Source organism: Rattus norvegicus, chromosome 3, assembly GCF_036323735.1.
Source record: "Rattus norvegicus strain BN/NHsdMcwi chromosome 3, GRCr8, whole genome shotgun sequence".
Classification (NCBI taxonomy): Eukaryota; Metazoa; Chordata; class Mammalia; order Rodentia; family Muridae; genus Rattus; species Rattus norvegicus.
The window spans coordinates 60,989,164-61,008,838 of NC_086021.1; the positions used below are offsets into that span (position 1 = coordinate 60,989,164).

The 19,675-nt window shown below is 36.8% G+C and overlaps 1 pseudogene; it reads right to left on the reverse strand.

Annotated features, from left to right (window-relative positions):
• Ofd1-ps1 (Ofd1 centriole and centriolar satellite protein, pseudogene 1) overlaps positions 1 to 13,649 on the reverse strand; it is a 75,972-nt pseudogene extending 62,323 nt beyond the window's left edge.
• Positions 13,650 to 19,675: the final 6,026 nt, after the last annotated feature.

Sequence of the window (19,675 nt, forward strand, 5' to 3'; positions counted from 1 at the left end):
GTATGGCAGCATATGCATCCTACCAGGAACAAAGAAGAACCTTGGATATTTGTTGCATAGTGGATATGTTTCCACATCATTGTTGGAATTATTCCTTCTATGAAAAATAAGATACATTACTTTCCAGCATCCTTCCAGAATGTTTCTCAAAATTGGAAAGGTTCAGAAGTTAAACCGCTTATTTCATACTTTGTGTTATTTTCTAAAACAGGCTTAATTGTGCAAAACTAAAAACACAAAGCAGTTTGTGAGAAAAAAAACGAAGTTAAGAGGACGCAGTTTTAGAGCAGATAACTGTCCTTCTTTTCTTCTGAGACACACTCAAAACCTCTAGCATCTAGCTCTTGGGATCAGATCAAGCAACAGAAGGCAGATTTCTACATTTTCATCTCTGATTCATTTCCTTGCCACCTTTCAGATAAAAGATTAAAAATACATTTTTAATATTTCTTCCAGCAAGTCACTCACATTTGTATTTTTATATCTTAAAGCAATTAAAAATGCACTCTAGTTTTGTTTGGACTATTTGTTTTTAAAAATGAATCACCAGGAGTAGGTAGCAATTAATGAGCACTGAGCAGCCATACAGAACACTTGAAGAATAAACTTAAAGGCAGAATGTCACCTAATTAGTCATATCACTTTTAAAGAGTTTTCTCATGCTTCTTAAGGAACAGTCTCACTGCCGTGTCCAAGCTTCATGGAATGGTAACAAGTATGGAATTTTGCAATCTTCTGTTGCCAATAAATGTTTTTCACTTTCTCCAGAATGAGTTTTTTATTACACTCATTTTTTAATTTTTAAATTGCTTCTGAATTTTATAAATTTATATTCTCCCATTCAAATATTTAAGGTTCCATAGTGGAGTTATTAGGCTACCCATTATTGACTTAGTGTATGAATTAATAATTTTCTATCTGGTTGTTGTATACCATTTTAAATAAGAAGATTTACCTCTAATCTTTCCCCAAGACTTTCTTATAAATTTAAATACACCACTGGTATTTATATAAAAATAAATAATAAGTTTTGAAAGTTTTGGCCTATAGTAAATATATATGTTGTGACTCTTCTAAAATTTGCTTGAAATTCAAGTTCTTATTTTTCATAATTTTCACATTAATCTTTTAACAATTTTTCACCTACTGAATTTTAAAAGTCATACTTGAGGTTTACCACTAGAAATGACAGACAAAATCTAACCTTTTAATTTTTCAAATAGTTAAGAGATTCAGGTATTTTTCTCCAAATTTAATTTTAAGATAAAAATAAAATTTTTTGATGGACTTATATCTCCTTTTTCAGAATACTTACTTTCCATGCATCAGGAAGTGCTAGATTTCAATGCATAGGCCATCTCAAAAAAACTTATTTTACATTAATATTACATGTAAATGCAAAAAATAATGTTACATTCAAAACCAAAACGACTATTTTCAGAAAGTACACTCTTAAGAAGGCAAGACTGGGCAGTAGCCAAAGAGGGCTCTGAGTTTATCCACATTTTAGGAAGGCTTTATACTTCTTTTTCTAAAATCTGTAGAACTGACTTTTTTTCTTGCAGTAAAATTTCTGACCCAGTGATAGAAAGGCCCACTTGGATAAGTCTTAATTTAAAAAGAGTGATATGCCCTTGGCTTGGTTTGTCTTGATTTGTTTTGTTTACAAGAAAATCTCCAGTAAGAGAGAAATATTTTGACTTCCAGAACAGTTCACAATGTCATGGCTTCACCAATGACCAGAGACAGATCCTTCCCTTAATTTCAGTTCCTGATGTTACTGTTCATTGGTGGGATCATCTCCAATAACACCCAAACCTGATAATAGATAACTAAATATTTAACAAAAAAATGGAAGGCCAACATAGAATTACTCATAAGAAAAGAATAAAATTATTGCACTGTACGAAGGTCAAGCTACCTCAGGGACAAATTTGTCATAATGAAGGGTAACAATAATAAAAGAAAGCAAAATATAGTAATAGAATACAACTTAGTCTGGAGTTAAAAATGATTTCTTATAATAAATAGAAGCAATATTTTGATAAAATTATTACAGTTTTTATAGATAAATTAGAGTCCCTAATTATTTATGGGTATTTAAAGATCATTTTTCTTAATGCTATGTCTTTTAGACTGTATGTATTATGTGACAAATGAAAATCTATTTTCACTTTACAATGCTCAAATGGAAAGTTTGGAACAGCAGAAACAACTATTGACCTAATGTTGAGGCAGGTCAAATTCCTTACCTTTCTAAATGGCAAACCACAGACAGCATTAAGACAGTTTTGTTTGTGTTTTAATAACTAAGTTGCATTTCATAACTCCCCAGTTTCTTTTGCAATTGTTCTGACATAAGCATTTGAAAAATATGTTTGGTTTTTGTCTTAATTACTCAGTTGCATTTTATAAATCCCCAGTTTATTTTGCAATTTTTCTGACATATGCATTTGAAAACAAATAACTGAAGGTGCTCTCAAATTTCTGCAACTTTTACAATACTGATGAAAGAAACTTACAAAATTCTGTGACTTAAGTACATCAAAATAATAGGATTTTTTCCCAAATCATTTTAAGAGTCATAGAGGCTCAATTATAATCAGTAAAGCTTCATAAAATAGTACAAAACCTAGTAAAAGCAGAAAATACTAACTCCACTAATGTCATTTTTATTAATTAACCTCACTGAAGGCAGAGCTTGCCAGGCACTTACAGATCGTATCATCTAGGTTGGAGCTCCCTCATGTGGCTCGATTTAGAAAGTCATATAGTCTATGTAAACGAGTTCCAAAAGTTATGAATTCACAGTATTTTTACTATACAAATAAGGTGAGAAGAATTCACTATTCTGAGAGATGTTGAAACACATCTTCTAACATTGATTCGTTACACATGTGAAATGTAATGATTTTAAAGGTTTTTAAATTAGCAGGTCATGATCACAGACTTTACATCAGCAAAATAAGAACAAAACGTTTTTATATTGTCTTGAGAATAAAACTAGTTTTGAGGAATGTGAAAGCTAATGTAAAATATAATAGCACAGTAGCTTGCTTTTCTTTCCTGTATTAATAAGAAATGTGTGTTTCAGGGTCATAATTATCAGTTCCATCCTTTAAATATATTTATTTGTTTTGTTGGCTGGTTAGTACATGACATGAAGGTTCTTCTTTGTTGATTTAATGTAGGTGCTACTTGCTCCTGATATTGTAACCTGGATCCTTCATGGAGGTACTGTCGATAAGATCTGTGTTCTAAAACGACACTAAAATGACTCAGCTATCACACCATCATAGTTTTTGTTTCTTTTTACAACATTGGTGTGTTTAATAGGTCGTGAAGATAACCACCAATGAAAAGAAGCCAAAGGCCTGTATTCTTCACTTAATAAATAAACAAAGTCATAAAGAAAGTTGCTAGACCCCAAAGGATGTGAATCCTGTTACCACAATTACAGTTTATTGTCTCCAAATTGGGGCGTTCTATAGAGCCAGTTTTCTTCTACTCTGAATTAAATTAACTGTCTCAGAAGTAAATTAAGGTCCAAGTCTATACCACCCCAAATGACCAATTAGCCTATCTTGTAGTTCAAAATTGGTGACCAATTAGTATCTCTTGTGGTTAAAATATTATAGCCTAATACATTGGCTCTTAGCTCATAACTCTAAAATTTAATTGTTCGATAGGCATGGTCAAGAGGGGTTAGCTTTATCCCCTCTACAATTAATGTTTCTTAATACCGCTAAGAATATAAGGAAATTATACAGTTTTTGAATCTAAATGCCCATTCAGAGTAGCATAAGTGTCATTACCATCATGACACGGAGAGGCTGTAATGAATTGTAGAATACTTAGTCCTGTGGTCACAGAATAAAATAAGAACAACTCAATGACAGCCAGCCCTATGGTATTGGTTTTGAAGTTGTAATGCCCCCACTATACCCCTGAATGCTCTCTCAAGAAGAAATTAGAGGATGAGACTTGCAACTGAGTTTCCAGCTACTGATTTATTTGAGATCAAGCTGTTAGTGCTATACATATAATTCCATATCATATAAAACAGTGGTTCCTTACACTGTGATTCTCCTGAGAGACTCCAAGTTGCAGACGTGAAGTTGTTTGTTTGGCACTACTTTTGAATATTTTTTGGTTGGAATATTTTGATTGTTTTTATTTTTATTTTTGTCTCTACAGTTTTCCCTTGATGTACGAATAAGGTTGAAATTATTGACAAGAAGTAAGGATATCTTTCCTACTGGAACTGACTTACAGCTGAGCAAGGGTGACTGTAGGGAGAGGTTTTCATTGCCAATCTGCTATCATGAAAGGATAAAGAAAGGAGCAGCATTTTGAAGAAGGATGAGACAGTCACTGTAAGAGTTTGGAGATTAGGCTGTGGCTTCATTTGATGGTCAGTAGGTGTTCCTTGTCACATACAAGGTATCAGTATAGATTTTAATAGTTGACATGCTCAAGATGATATCATTTAGAATTTTATAGCCTGTAATCTATAAAATACAAATTAGAGGATAAGGTTAAATAAGGATCCAAGACACTGAGGACATTTTTAAATGGCCTATAGAAGCTGAATTTAAACCCATAGCCGACTTTTATAAAGAAGAGGGCTACACTCATTTTTTATAGATCTTTAAGCATTTTCTGCCTAATTTGATCCTCCATGGATTACCCTATACTTCTGGTGGAGTATTAACCCAGATACAACACGTTTCATGAAATAGGTACCTTGTGTCTCCCACTTCTGTAATAAGATCTAGGTCCTGCCGCTTTTGTAAGACGTCTTTTAATGTGTTGAAGCTTTGTTAGTTGGCCTCTACAGCAAATACCATGGATATTTCGAGTAGATTGTAGGAAGAGATGGTTGTTTCTGATATTGATATTTATAGCTAAGATTCATTGGCTGAAAAGTCTTCTAAAATCATATTGCAGCATGTAGCTGTTTGTGGCTACTACTCCAAAACTGGAAATGCCTGGCATTCCTGGAACTTTGCTTTGGTTATGTTTAAAACAAGTTTGAGAACACAGCATTGATTGTGGAAAGCATTAGAAAACAATGCATTAGTCAGGGTTTTTTAGGAGAACAGAAAAAGAATAAATGTAAAGAGAGAGAGAAAGATTTATTGGAATAGTTTGCAGGCTGTGGTCTAGATAATGGCAGCATATGAATGCTGGTCCCTGAATCCATTAGATATTCAATACATGAGGCTAGGTATTTCATCTTTTTTCTCAGTTTATGCTGGAATCCTGAAGAAGTAAACTCTAATTTCAGTGAAGGTATGGACCTGATATGAGGAACAAGAGTAAGCAGGAAAACAGAGTACTCTTCTGAACTTCTTTCTTTCATGTCTTTTGTATAGGCTGCCAGCAGAAGGTGTGGTCCAGATTACCGGTTGATCTTTCTACCTCAAATGATCTGGATTAATGTTTTATTTTGCCACTCCAAAGATCCAGATTTGAAGTGTATCTTCCCACTTCAAATGATTTAATTAAGAAAAATATTCTTTGCAGTGTTCACAGTCATTTGGGTTTTATGTAATTCCATATACAGTCAAGGATCACGTGATAAAGAATTTGAGGAAAGAAAGCACAAATATACAAATACATTCTTCACAAAATAGAATAAATATGATAAATAAAATATGATTATAGTCCTCATTTCTACAACTGGTAATGCAGCTTTAGGTGATGTTTATAACTACCTTAAAGTATTACCAATGTATCTCATCCACGCTCAACAAAGGCTTCAACAAGTCTTACTCTTTTCCTGGAACAGTGACCTTCATTCATAAAAGATCTGGGTCCTTTATCATCTAGCTTAGACTAGACTATTGTTCTTTCTAAGTGATTTTAATCACAGGGCATGGTATCACCAAGTTATGGCCTGAAACATACTTTGATGTACTCCAGAAAAACATAATCTTTCTAACTTCCCTTGTGAATAATCAATCCATTTTCCCTTTGGTAATCTGAATCAATCACTTCTCTGACACTGTTGTTCCATTTTTATCATGCTGTAGTAAGAGCATCAGAAGACCAAAGTGGACAAAAGGAATTCTTAACTTCCTGTTCAACAGAATTTCTGCTGTGCCTTGTGACAAGAGAACCCCATCACAACCATATCTGAACCAACATTTCTAGGTCAGAAGAGCTGAAAGGTTATAGAAACAGGAAGCAAAATTTTCAGTTGGTCACTCAGAGTGATACTGAGTAGAACTATTCCCTACCCACCCTTTGATTCTTGGACTGGATCCATGGATCCTGAATATTAGAGAAAACATACTCTATATTTAATAATGATTGAAAAAGCATTTGCTGCCTCCTAGAGAACCCTATCACTGGCAGGTCACCTTGAGGAATAGTGCCATATCTGAGCCTCAGTTGTATTCTCTGATATAGACAGATCTGACACTCAAGATCAGCTATAGCAATATAGGCCAGGTCAGTCTTGGAAAGTGGCGTCCATATTGCCCAGTCCATAAATAACCTCCATACTTGCCATCATGGCCAGGTTCTACATGATTATTGAATTCCTCTTCAGCCTAAGTCACCTTTAGGTGAGCAAAGGACTCAAATATCTTAAATTACTAGACACACTTGGAGAGATATATCCACACACTTCTTCCCCAGATGTTTTTCTCACCAATTTTCCAATCCTGACCATCCAGCCAATTGATTGGTTACAGCCAATCAGTGAATAATCATACATCTGTCCATTTCTTCTTCTAAACAAAATGTATGACCATGTGTACTGTCCAAAGTTCTGCTCACTGTGAAGATTCCCCTTTACTTGTGTCCTTCAGGACAGCTAAAGGTGTCCACTTCTGGGTGGTACCTGCATAACATGCAGAATCATCGGTAAATCAGACTTTCTTCTCCTCTTCCTCAATCAACCAATAATACCACATACCTGAAGTAAATACAGACACATGCTTGGCAATAGACAAAATTGTTACAAGAGTAAAAATATTAGGTATTCAAGCAAATTTTTCTTGTAACTTGCTTGTGCATTCTGGACCCGCTCAAGTACAATCACGTGTAGTCTACTTCCATTTGATAATAGATTACTGTGGTTCATGTTCATTTTTAATTATAATTATATTAATTTATTACTAATGCAAATAGAATAAAAATATAAACTGCAACATTTACATAATTTTATAAGAATTAGCTGATAACAACTTCCTATGTCAGGCTCCATCCCTCTGAAATTCTTTTTTGTTTGATAGTATAGCATATTTTTTTCTTTTCCTCTCTCACATCCTCTTCCCCCCTCCCACTGCTCTTATGAGAATGCTCCCATTCCTACTCATTCACATCAACCTCAACATTCTGGTATTACCCTATATTGCAGAAATGAGCCTTCACAGGACCAAGGGCTTTTCCTCTTATTGATACTGAACAATGCCATCCTCTGCTATATATGTGGCTGGAGTCATGGGTCTCTCCATGTGTACTAATTGGTTGGTGGTTCAATCCCTAGGAGCTTTGGTGGGGTCAGGTTGACTGACATTGTTGTTCTTCCTATGGTGTTGCAAACCACTTCAGTTCCTTCAGTTTTTTTCTCTAATTCTTCCATTGGGATCCTCTTGTTCAGTCCAATTGTTAGCTGTAACCATCCTCATCTGTATCAGTAGGGCTCTGGTAGAGTCTCTCAGGAGACACTCATGTCAGGCTCCTGTCAACCAGCACTTCTTGGCATCAGAAATAGCGACTGGGTTTAGTGGCTTCATATGGGATGAATCCCTAGGTGAGGAAGTCTCTGGATGACCTTTTCTTCAATCCCCACCCGACATATTGTCCCTGTGTTTCCTCCTATGAGTATTTTGTTCTTATAGGAGGACTGAAGCATCTACATTTTAGTCTTCCTTCTTCTTGGGCTTCATTTAATATGTGAATTTTCTCTGAGGTATTCCAAGCTTTCACGATGATATCCACTTATCAGTGAGTGATATTATTTGTGTTCTTTTGTGACTGGGTTACCTCATTCAGGATGATATTTTCTAGTTGCATCCATTTGCCTAAAAATTTCATGTAGTCATTGCTTTTATTAACTGAGTAACACTCCACTGTGTGCATAAACCACATTTTCTGTATTCATTCCTCTGTTGAAGGGCATCTGTTTTTTTTCCAGCTTCTGGCTATTACAAATAAGGCTTCTATAAACATAATAGAGTATGTGTTCTTGTTATATGTTGGGGCATCTTTTAGGTATATGCCCAAGAAAGGTATAGTTTGGTCCTCAGGTAGTAGTATGTCGAATTTTTTGAGGAACCTCCAGACTGATTTCCAAGTGATTGTATCAGTTTCCAATCCCACCAACAATGGACGAGTGTTCCTCTTTCTCTACATCCTCAGCAGCATCTTCTGTCACCTGAGTTTTTTATCTTAGCCATTCTGACTGATGTGAGGTGGAATCTCAGGGTTGTTTTGATTTGCATTCGCCTGATGACTAAGGATGTTGAACATTTCTTTAGGTGCTTCTCAATATTCCTCAGTTAAAAATTCTTTGTTTAGCTCTGTTCCTTATTTTTTAATATGACTATTCGATTCTCTGGCTTCTATCTTCTTGAGCTCTTTGTATATATAAGATATTAACTGTATATCAGATATAGGATTGATAAATACCTTTTCCCAATCTGTTGGTTGCCATTCTTTCCTACTGACATTGTCCTTTGCCTTACAGAAGCTTTGCAATTTTATGAGGTGCCATTTATTGATTCTAGATCTTGGAGCATAAGCCAGGAAATTCTGTCCAGGAAAATTTCCCCTGTGCCGAAGTGTTCAAGGCTCTTCCCCACTTTCTCTTCTATTAGTTTAGTATATCTGGTTTTATGTAGAGGTCTTTGATTCACTTGAACTTGAGCTTTGTAAAAGGAGATAAGAATTGGTCAATTTGTATTCTTCTACATGCAGAACTCCAGTGCAACCAGAACCATTTGAGAAAATGCTGTCTTTTTCTTATTAGATGGTTTGAACTCCTTTGTCAAAGATTAAGGGACCATGGGTGCATGGGTTCATTTCTGATTCTTCAGTTCTATTCCATTGACCTACCTGCCTGTCTCTGTACCCATATTATGCAGTTGTTTGTTTGTTTGTTTGTTTGTTTTTGTTTTGTTTTTTATCGGGATTGCGCTATAATACAGCTGGAGGTCATTGATAGTGATTCCACCAGAAATTCTTTCAGTGTTGAGAATAGTTTTAGCTATCCTAGGTTTTTACTTTTCCAAATGAATTTGCGAATTGCTCTTTCTAACTCTATAAACAATTGAGTTGGAATTTTGATGGGGATTGCATTAGATCTGTGGCATGCATTCAGCAAGATGACCATTTTTACTATATTAATCCTGCTAATCCATGAGCATGGGAGATATTTTCACCTTCAGAGATCATATTCAATTTCTTTCTTCAGAGGCTTGAAGTTCTTGTCATACAGATCTTTCACTTGCTTTGTTAGAGTCACACCAAAGTATTTTATATTATTTGTGGCTATTGTAAAGGGTATCATTTCCACAATTTCTTTCTCATCCTGCTTATCCTTTGAGTAGAGAAAAGCTACTGGTTTGTTGAGTTAATTTTATATCTAGCCACTTTGCTGAAGTTGTTTATATGGTTTAGGTGTTTTGGAGTCACTTAAGTTACTATTATATCATCTGCAAATAGTGATATTTTGAGTTCTTCATTTCCTATCTGTATTCCCCCACACATACTTTTTTGGTGTCTAATTGCTCTGTACTATATTGACTTCAAGTACTAGATTTTAGTGGGATTGCTTCAAGTTTCTCTCCATTTGATGTTAGCTACTTGTTTGCTGTATATTGCTTTTACTATGTTTAGGAATGGACCTTGAATTCCTGATCTTACCAAGACTTTTATCATGAAGGGGTGTTGAATTTTGTCAAATGCTTTCTTGGCATCTAAAGAATGAACATGTGTTTTTTTTTCCTTTGAGTTTGTTTATATAGTGGATTATCTTGATGGATTTCCCTATATTGAACCATCCTTGCATTGGTGGGATGAAGCCTACTTGATCATGTTAAATGATCATTTTGATGTGTTCTTGGAACTGGTTTGCAAGAATTTTATTGAGTATTTTTGCATCGGTATTCATGAGGGAAATTAGTCTAAAGTTCTCTTTCTTTGTAGGGTTTTTGTGTGGTTTAGGTATAAGTATAATTTCAGTTTCAAAGAAGGAATTGGGTAGTATTCCTTTTGTTTCAATTTTGTGGTATACTTTGAAGAGTATTGGTATTAGGTCTTCTTTGAAGGTCTGAGAGAATTCTGCACTAAACCCGTCTGGTCCTGGGCTTTTTTGGTTGGGAGACTTTCAATTACTGCTTCTATATTTTTTAGGGGGGAGTGTGTTCCTGGCACACCAGCTCTCTGCAGGCAGCTTTGTTTCTGAGGGCTGTGGTACAGCCCCAGCTCTGGACACAGATGCAGATCAGAAGGGTCTAGTTTCAGACCTCCCTGTGCCTCCTGAGACCTGTGGACTCCTGGCAGGTCTCTCTTTGGAGATTCAGTAGATTAAAAGTGCAGTCTGATTTGGAATGTGGGCTCACATGTTCACTTTTGCATTTAGTGGGTTCGCAGGAAAAAAAAAGAACTTATTGAAGGAGTAATGTCTCTGCAAGTGTCACAGACCTCAAGTAAATGAATTGGATAAGAAAAGAATAAAACTTGGTTTAGCTTGACTTATTTAGCCATAACTGTTTTGATCTTCTAGAGTCTGAAACAAGGTCATTTATCTGAGCCATATTTAAGTATAACATAACTTTGGAAAAGAATATTTTAAATACAATTAACTGAGTTCCAGGTGTATAACAAAGCTTAAGACATATTTACATTGAAACTCTTTACAAAATACACATGCCCTCTTCCATAAAGCGTTACTGTTGATTCAGAACCATCACATCTAGGAAAAAATGACTGAGGTAAACATAATGCCTGTGGGAGAGAGGATTGGGATAATGTTGAAGAAATTTAAAATATTGAAAATACAAATAACCTCCCTCAAAAGGATTATTAGACATAGAATCAGTTTTGTAAAATCAGCAAGACACCATACCAGATAAAATAAGCTGGTCAAACAGAGGCTGTTTTATATCATCAACCTCATCTTCCCATGTGCTTAGTAAAAATGAACTATGAGATTGTCTTTGTATGTATAGCTAGCTGGTGATGAGGGTGGCAATCTTACCAAGTTATATTAAAAGTCACAGGATGCACTTGAAATTATCTAGTGAAGGCGGAGGGTTACTGAACTAATAGGCCTCAGTTAGGATTGTATTTGAGACAAGTCAGATACTGAGAAAGACATGTACATTTTTGTGCACAAAATTTCCTCCTAAGTCTTTTTACATGTTTTTCCTATGGGAGGAGATAGGATTTTTAACTGCTTTCTGACTTTTCTGTGAATTTTCCAAGTATATGTGTGTTAGAATGTACTTGGATAAGGAGGAGAAGAACTGCAGTGGAGGAGAAAGGAAGGTGGATATCCAAGAGGAAGGGAGGCCAGAGAAAAGAAAAAGAGCAGAATCATTAAAATGTTCAGTGGCTAATGGTAAAGAAGCAGAGGCTTGTACTAGCACACACGATGGGTCATGAAGGATATCCTATGATTCTGAGTTAAGAGGAAAAGAAGAGTGTAAAAGAGTCTGATAAGGCATATACACCATACAGCACACATGAGGGCCTAGCAATAGAGCTATGAAAGGCTTGGACATAATGGGTCTTAGAGTCCTTCCATTTTCTAAATTAAGGAAAAGGAGGTTCGAGTGCAAAAAAGAATGCATTGTGTCATGGAATTTTTAACATGTGGAAAGAAGTTCAATAAATGTTAGAGAAGTACACTTTTACCAAGTCAATAACAAAAAGAATACAAAAATAATGAGAATGTGGATAATTTTCAAGACAGAAAGATCATATCGGGTAAAGTAATGCATCATAGTGTGATATCTGCTGTAACATACTGCCCTGGCCTGCGGGGGTTCAGCAGGAACCTGAGGAGGGGGCTAAAGGATGGGGGACAGGAGATGCAAAGGAGAACGAGTCGTAATCTGATCAAGCTCTCAAACTTTATTCCAGGGCAGTGACTTATAAAGACAAGCAAGCAGGAAAGCCACACAGGGCCCAAGGCCAATTCATCACTGTCACCAAGCTCCCATTGTTCTTTCGGTTTCTGTGACCATAAACCTCAAGTTGCAGGTGTACTGGTAAGAACAGAAAACTGGCTAGGTTTCCCAGGAACAGAGGGTGTATAAGTGGGCCTGAAGCTTTCCTGAGAACATTCCTGAAGCAGAGGATGTATAAATGGGCTTGGCTACTGGCATCTTCTCCCATTTTAACTCCTTTTATGAGGCCAGTAAGCAGCCAGGGGTGGTTGCCTTATGAGGCTAGATGGGCATTAACCATAGGGGGAAGCATTGACCTGATTCTCCCAGTACTTTGTGCAGTATCGGTGTCTCTTTGAGGAGGAGAGGAATTTTTGTCTTGGTGATCTTGACACTAAATCTTATCTGTGAAATCTGACCAAGTGAGAGATTAAACACCAATGCAATCTATGCAATCAAGCTTACTTCTCAGGGGACTCAGAGATGGACAGTAGGGTCCTCCCCTTGCAATATTTACTCTTGTACCTCTTGCAGGTACCCATGCCAATAGAGGCAAGCACAAATCTGAGTTTTATGCAGCTTCTAAATGAGGTAGATCATCATAGAGCTTGGTCAGGTCTCTGTCGGCCGAATCAAGTCTCTGATAATGAATTGTAGATGCTTGGGTGCCAGGGAGTCAAGCTGCTGTCTAAAAAAACTCCTAAATTCATTAAAGAGCAAAGGTCCCAAAATGGATGGGAGGAGGGTGGTGAGCCAGGGAGAGGAGAAAAACCAGCCCCTAAACCAGCCCTCTTCTTGTTCTCTCTGTTTCTTTCTTAGTTCTAAGCCTTCTCTAACCTTAGCCATACTATCTCTGACTACCCCGGTATAGTTGATGTAGAAGCAACATTCTTCTTTAAGGGCCACACAGAGTCTCCCTTGCTGGAGAAAGAGCAAATCGAGTCCTCTTCAGTTCTGGAGAACCAGTTCAGACAAGGAGACGAGGGACTTTTCTAGGTTGGTAATGCCAATTTCTATTCCCTAATGTCCTTTCAATGGCTTTCCGAAGGTCAGAATAATGTCTGTTGGAGAGAACCAGAGAGGTTATGCCTGTCCCAGCACCCACAGAGCCTAGGCCGAGGAGGACAGACAGGTTAACTGCTGTTATGACCTCTCGTTTTGTTCGAAGTAGAGTATGATCAGTAACAGGATCCCACATCTGGGCAAATTCATTGGCTGTATAATAAGTCAAGTAGGGAATTAGTTGTACAAGTACACAAAAGGCAGTAGCATTATTTATCAATTAGAAGTATAAATGCAGGGTGTAAGGCATTGGTCACTCAGGGTTTCAATTATGGATAAAGTGAATGGGGCCACCAGGCCATAGAGTGTCCCCACTGTTTTTAATTCTTTTATGTGTTTAAACCCGAAGCAGCGATATTGTTTGTATTTAACCTCTTCATTTTCTCCATCTGAATCTCCCGAAACCTCATTTTCATTATCCAAGTCTTCATCAGCCATGTGGGGTTTTTCCTCCATTATTGGAAGCATTGTCCTCTCCGGCCGTTCCTTGGGGGATCCAGGAGGTTATTTTGATCCATGTGACTGGGAACGCTTGAAGGGCTTTAGGAGATTTTTTTTTCTTTGTTTCAGTTTTAGGATTTTTCTTTGTCTTAATTTTAAGAAGTGTGGGCTGGGGATGCGGGAGCTACCATGTCAGCTCAAGGTCCAAGACCCGCAATTCCTTCAGTAGGTTAAGGTGTTCCCTTTTCTTTAGGAGTAACTCTTTAAGGGAGGCTACTTCCCAGCAAAGTTTTGTTTTAGCATTTTCAGTGGTGTTGGCAATATCTGAGTCAAAATCAAAAATGGGAGCACAAAATGGAGGAGCAATGGCGTATGGGGATGGCCCAAAGTGTGCAGCATGTAAGGGTGGCCAATCAGGATTATGATATTTTGCAGCCTCTTCTGCTAGGGATGATGAATCCCTCGAGGAGAGGGCCTCATCGGGTTCGCTGAAGACTCAGTCAAGGAGGGATAAATATTAGGAGCATAAACCTTCCCTGATGCCTGCTCACACTCAGCGGCTGGCCCAGGATTGGGGAAGGGGGTTCACCATGGCTTTGGAGACAGAATCACAGACTGAAGGAGCCTGAGAATGGCACTGGAGGACCTTTACTCCCTCCTTAAGTACCTCTTGTAAACCCTAAGTACTTCATTAGTCAAGTTCCAGTAAAAAAAGGCTTGAACAGGAACCCTTTCTGGGCCAAACGTCCTACAAAAGTCTTTCAGACAGTCTCCCACTCTGGTCCATCTTTTTTCATCGATAGTTCCCTCTTGGGGAAACCAAGGACAAACATCTTCAAGGAATATAAAGAATTCGACAAAATCATTTTTCTTAACGCAAGTTACTCTCGCCTTGAGGGACTCCTTAAGACCCTTTAAAAACAAGTCATGTTTGCTCAATGCCTGTGGCATGATTGCATTGCTCAATCAGACCCACAGTGGGCGGCTGAGGCAATAACAATGCAGATCTCTCGAATCTTCAGGGAAGCGTCGATCCTATGAGAGGGGGACACTCATGGATGAGCAACGTTCAGTTGGACCCCCATAACCAGGTCTCATGTCTGGGCTCCAGTTGCCCCGGTCTGCGGGAGTTCAGTGAGAACCTGAGGAGGGGGCAAAAGAATGGGGGACAGGAGATATGAGGAAGGAGAGCAAGTCCTAGTCTGATCAAGCTCTCAAACTTTATTTCAGGGCAGTGGCTTATAAATACAAGCAATCTGGAAAGCCACACAGGGCCCTAGACCAATTTATCACCCTCGCCACCATCCCATTGTTCTTTCCGTTCCTGCAATCCTAAACTGTAAATTGCAGGTGTACTGATACAAGGAAATTACTGGCTAGGTTTCCCAGACACAGAGGCTGTGCAAGTGGGCCTGAAACATTCCTGAGAACATTCCTGAAACAGAGGGTGTAAAAGTGGGCTTGGCTCCCCGCATACAGCCACGAATTTATTCGTGAGGAGGGAATCTATTGCAACAAAGGAAGGCATAGATTACCATTCCTCCAACTTTAGAGACCAATGTTTCTGATGACTGTATTAAAAAGTTTACCAAGTTTACCATAAACAGGACACAGCAGAGGCTGACCCTCCAAGTCTATATGGCAGAGACACTGCAGACATGGCTGATTAATAATCCTCTCCTGAAAGAACAATAGCCTAGGAGAAAAGAGGAACTTCAAGCACTAGAGCAACTAGTCCAGAGCAGCTGAAGACTCAGCATAGAGAAGACTCCACCAGCCCTTGAAATTTCCAGTATTACAAATCTGGCAAATAACGGATGCTGACAGATCTGAGAGCAATTAACAAAATCATCTATCCAATTTTTTTTTACAGCCTGGCATCCCATTACCTTCCTTATTATTTAAGGAATGGTTTATTATAGTGATTAATTTAAAAGGTTGCTTTTTCACAATTTCTTTACAAGAACAAGATAGGTCTGTTCTCTCAATACATCCTTATAGTAATATTTGTCCAGTAAAAATGTATCACTGGAGAGTGTTGCCAAAAGGAATGTTGAATAGTCCTACCTTCTGCCAATATTTTGTACATCAACCATTAAAAATAATTCATAAACATAAACATAAAATTTATTACTGCTGAGATTGCCTCATTATGGCCAGAAAATGAACACTGGCAAAGAGTTTGCAGTATTTTTTTTTTGAAAAATTAACAACAAATACTCTAAGAGCCAATGACTGTATTTTATAAAAAGATTATAGATCTAAAGATTATAAGTAATTCTCCCTCTTATAGTGAAAGTGACTCCCATTCCTAGAGCCCTTACATTTTATGCTGATACAAGTAAATCAGAAAAGGCAAGATATAAGTAAGAAAAAAAACCAAGTACAATAACTTATACTCTAAGATTCAATTAAAAAATCAGAATTATATGCAATTCTATGGCACTATTATATCTTTCAGAACCTCTTAATACAGTAACTGACACTCAATATGTAGAATTATCTTGCATATAGAAACTGCTAAATTTATTCAGGATGATTTAGAATTAACTTCACTATTCAACTACAAAGCAATTAAAAAGAGAAATCATCTATTTTATGTAAAACATATCAGATTCTATACAGGTCTATCAGGTCCTGTAGCACAAGGTAATGAAAAATTGATCAACTACTAATAGAAAGTGTACTAGAAGCCTCAGATTTTTATAAGAAATACTACGTTAGCAGCAAATATTTAAAATGAGATTTTTCTCTATAACTGGACAAAAGAAAATGTTCTACTTGCTTTTTATATAACCAAACTCCATTAACCACACAGAGTAACTCAAAAGGTAACCAAAGAAATAAAAATTGGCAAATGGGTATGTTTCAATTTCCAGAGTTTGTAAAATTAAAGTATATATACACCCTACCATAGATACATATTCAGGATTGCAGTGGGCAACTGCACTTTAAGTCCTGAAAAGAAGGATTTAGTAATTACACATTTATTACATGTTATGGCAATATCAGAATATCTGAACAAATTAAGACTGACAATGTTCTAGCATATGTATGTAACAAATTGAAGCAATTTTTTTACATATTATAATATAGAGAATGCAACAGATATAACACACAATCCTACAGGACAAGCAGTTGTTGAAAGATCTAATTGTTCTTGAAAAGAGATTGTTATCTATCGAACAAAAACGGGTAACAAAGACCCCCTAGAGGTAGATTACATAATTCTTTACTGACTTTAAATATTTTAAATACTAACAAAAATAAAAAAACTGCTGTAGGACATTGGATTATGGAATACACTGTAGAACAAAATAGCCTGTTTATAATTAAGGATATCCTGACTTCAGAATGGAAGTCAGGAATTGTGTAATGCTGGCAGAAAGGTTATCTATATCTTTCCACAGTAAAAGAAAGCAATGTATTTCTTAGATCCTGTTAAAAATCAGATATGACCAGAGAAGACTCCCTGAAGTTCTTGGTTGCAGATAGGAAGAAAAAAACAAGAAGACAAAACAGGACAGATAATATGGTTTGCTGACCACTCCATAAGGGAATACCTCTGAGACTGACTGAGAAATAACAGTCTCCAGCCAGAACCTCAGGTATCTATAGCTAATATATCATTGGCTACAAAATCCTCACAACTTATCATGTCATCCTTTCAATGTGCATAAATAAGAAATTGTATTACAGTTCAGTTATACAATCCAAACTAACTTATAAAGAAAGACGTTTTTCACCTGCTCTATACTTTTTCTTTCCTATCTAACGTTTATGGTAAAGCAGAGAGAAGGAATGGAAAGAAAGATGGGGGTATAGGAATAATAGTAATAAAGGGTAGATTATTGAATCAACTTTTAAACTAGAAAGCATTAACAAGCTGAAACTATTTCTTTGGAGTAGTCTTTTTTATATTGATAAAAAATTGAGGTCATACTTTTCTACAACTTTCAATGTTTTCAACTTCGATTTGAAGCATTGTACCTATATAACTCTTTAAAATGTAATTTGAATTTCTACTCCTTTTCAAAGTTGTGGTTATACACTGTTAAGGATTAGTAAAAATTGCAACTTAATAGTTAATCAAACTCACAGTCATGTTAGATAGTAGTGTGGGTAGTTACAGTAAGTTGTTTTCAGAATTAATCAGCTAGTGAAGTGCTATCTGCACAAACAATCATTGACAATTCCGATATACCAGATAGATGCATGGTCTTCCAAAACTCCAGAGAGCCACAAAACATGGCATTTAACGATGATTTATTAAGTTAATCCTTCTTTAACAATGATATATTTCTGCTCTTGGCAGTATCCCCATTCCACTTCAAAGAACATAATGAGCATCAAACAACTTCCATAGGGAACAAAATTTTAAGTAAAATATTTTACTTACTTGGTAAAAGGGACAAAAGGAAACACATGCATGAAATAATACATACAAATAAATTGCTATATTTAATATATGGTACATTATTTAAGTGGAATATGATGTCAACAGAAAATAACATTTGAAAGATACATTATAGACACTTTGTAACATTGTGTTAAATAGTCAAGTTTTAAAAACTTAATTACATCATTACCTAGCTATATGTCATGGGTTACATGTTAGAAAGTTGAAATTTGTGCAGAAGGAAAGGTGGAAAACACAAAAACAGCTAACAACTATGTAATATTAGGCATCATAAAATTCCAAGATACATTATTTTTAAACCTATCCTATGACCTTCTCAGCTATTAAAAACAATTACTTCATGAAATTTATAGGCAAATGGATGGAACTAGAAAATATCCTGAGTGAGGTAACCCAATTACACATAAACACACACACACACACACACACACACACACACACACACACACACACACACAAGCTTGGATTGCCCAATGATACAATCCACAGATCACATGTAACTCAAGAAGATGAACAACCAAAATGCAGATGCTTTAATTCTTCTTAAAAGGGGGAAAATATTAATAGGAAGAAATATGGAGACAAAGTTTGGAGCAGAGACTGAAGGAAAGGCCATCCAGAGACTGTCCCACCTAGGAATTCAGCCCATACACATACAGACACCAAACCCAGACGCTATTGATTATGCCAAGAAGTGTATGCTGACAGGAGCCTGCTATAAATGTCTCCTGAGAGGCTCTGCCAGAGCATGACAAATACAGAAGCAGATGCTCACAGCCAATCAAAGAACCGAGAAAAGGGTCCTGATTGGAAGAGTTAGAGAAAGTATTGAAGGAGCTGAAGGGGTTTGCAACCCCATAAGAACAACAATACCAACCAACCAGAGCTCCCAGGAACTAAACCACCATCCAAAGAGTACACATCCACAGACCCCTGGCTCCAGCTGCATATGTAGCAGAAGATGGCCTTGTTGGACACCAATTATAGAAGTCCTTGGTACTGTCAAGGCTCAATCCCCCAGTATAAGGGAATGGCAAGGTGGGGAGACAGAAAAAAGTGGGTGAATGGATGGGGGAACGCCCTCATAGAAGAAGGGGGAGGAGGGATAGGATGGGAGCTTATGGATGGGAAACTGGAAAAGTGGATAAGATTTGAAACGTAAATAAAAAATATCCAATTTAAAAGAAAGATAACTGTCCTGTGACAAATATTTTGGATCACACAATTAAATCACTAGGACAACTGAGGCAGAAAAATATTGTTAGTGCCAGGCCAGCTGTGTCACATAGTAAAATAGTTTCTCTTAGATGTTGAGGTTGAAGTATGAGGGAAAACAGAACCAGCAACAATATCCATTTAGATTGTAGGATTCATTAGATTCTTATTAGTTTATTTAAGATTATAGTATTTTGTGCCTGACTCCTTATACTTGACACTGTATTGGTGACATTACCCTTTGAAGGCTGCTGAAAGAGTGTATCCTCTTGTCTGCCACTGGAGAAGCTTTGGAGCTAAAACTAATGGTGCCATAGACATTTCTTAAAGCTTTGTTACATATTTGTATGACATCCTATTGGGCATAAACATAGGAGTATAATTGTGAGTCACAATTGTACAGGGC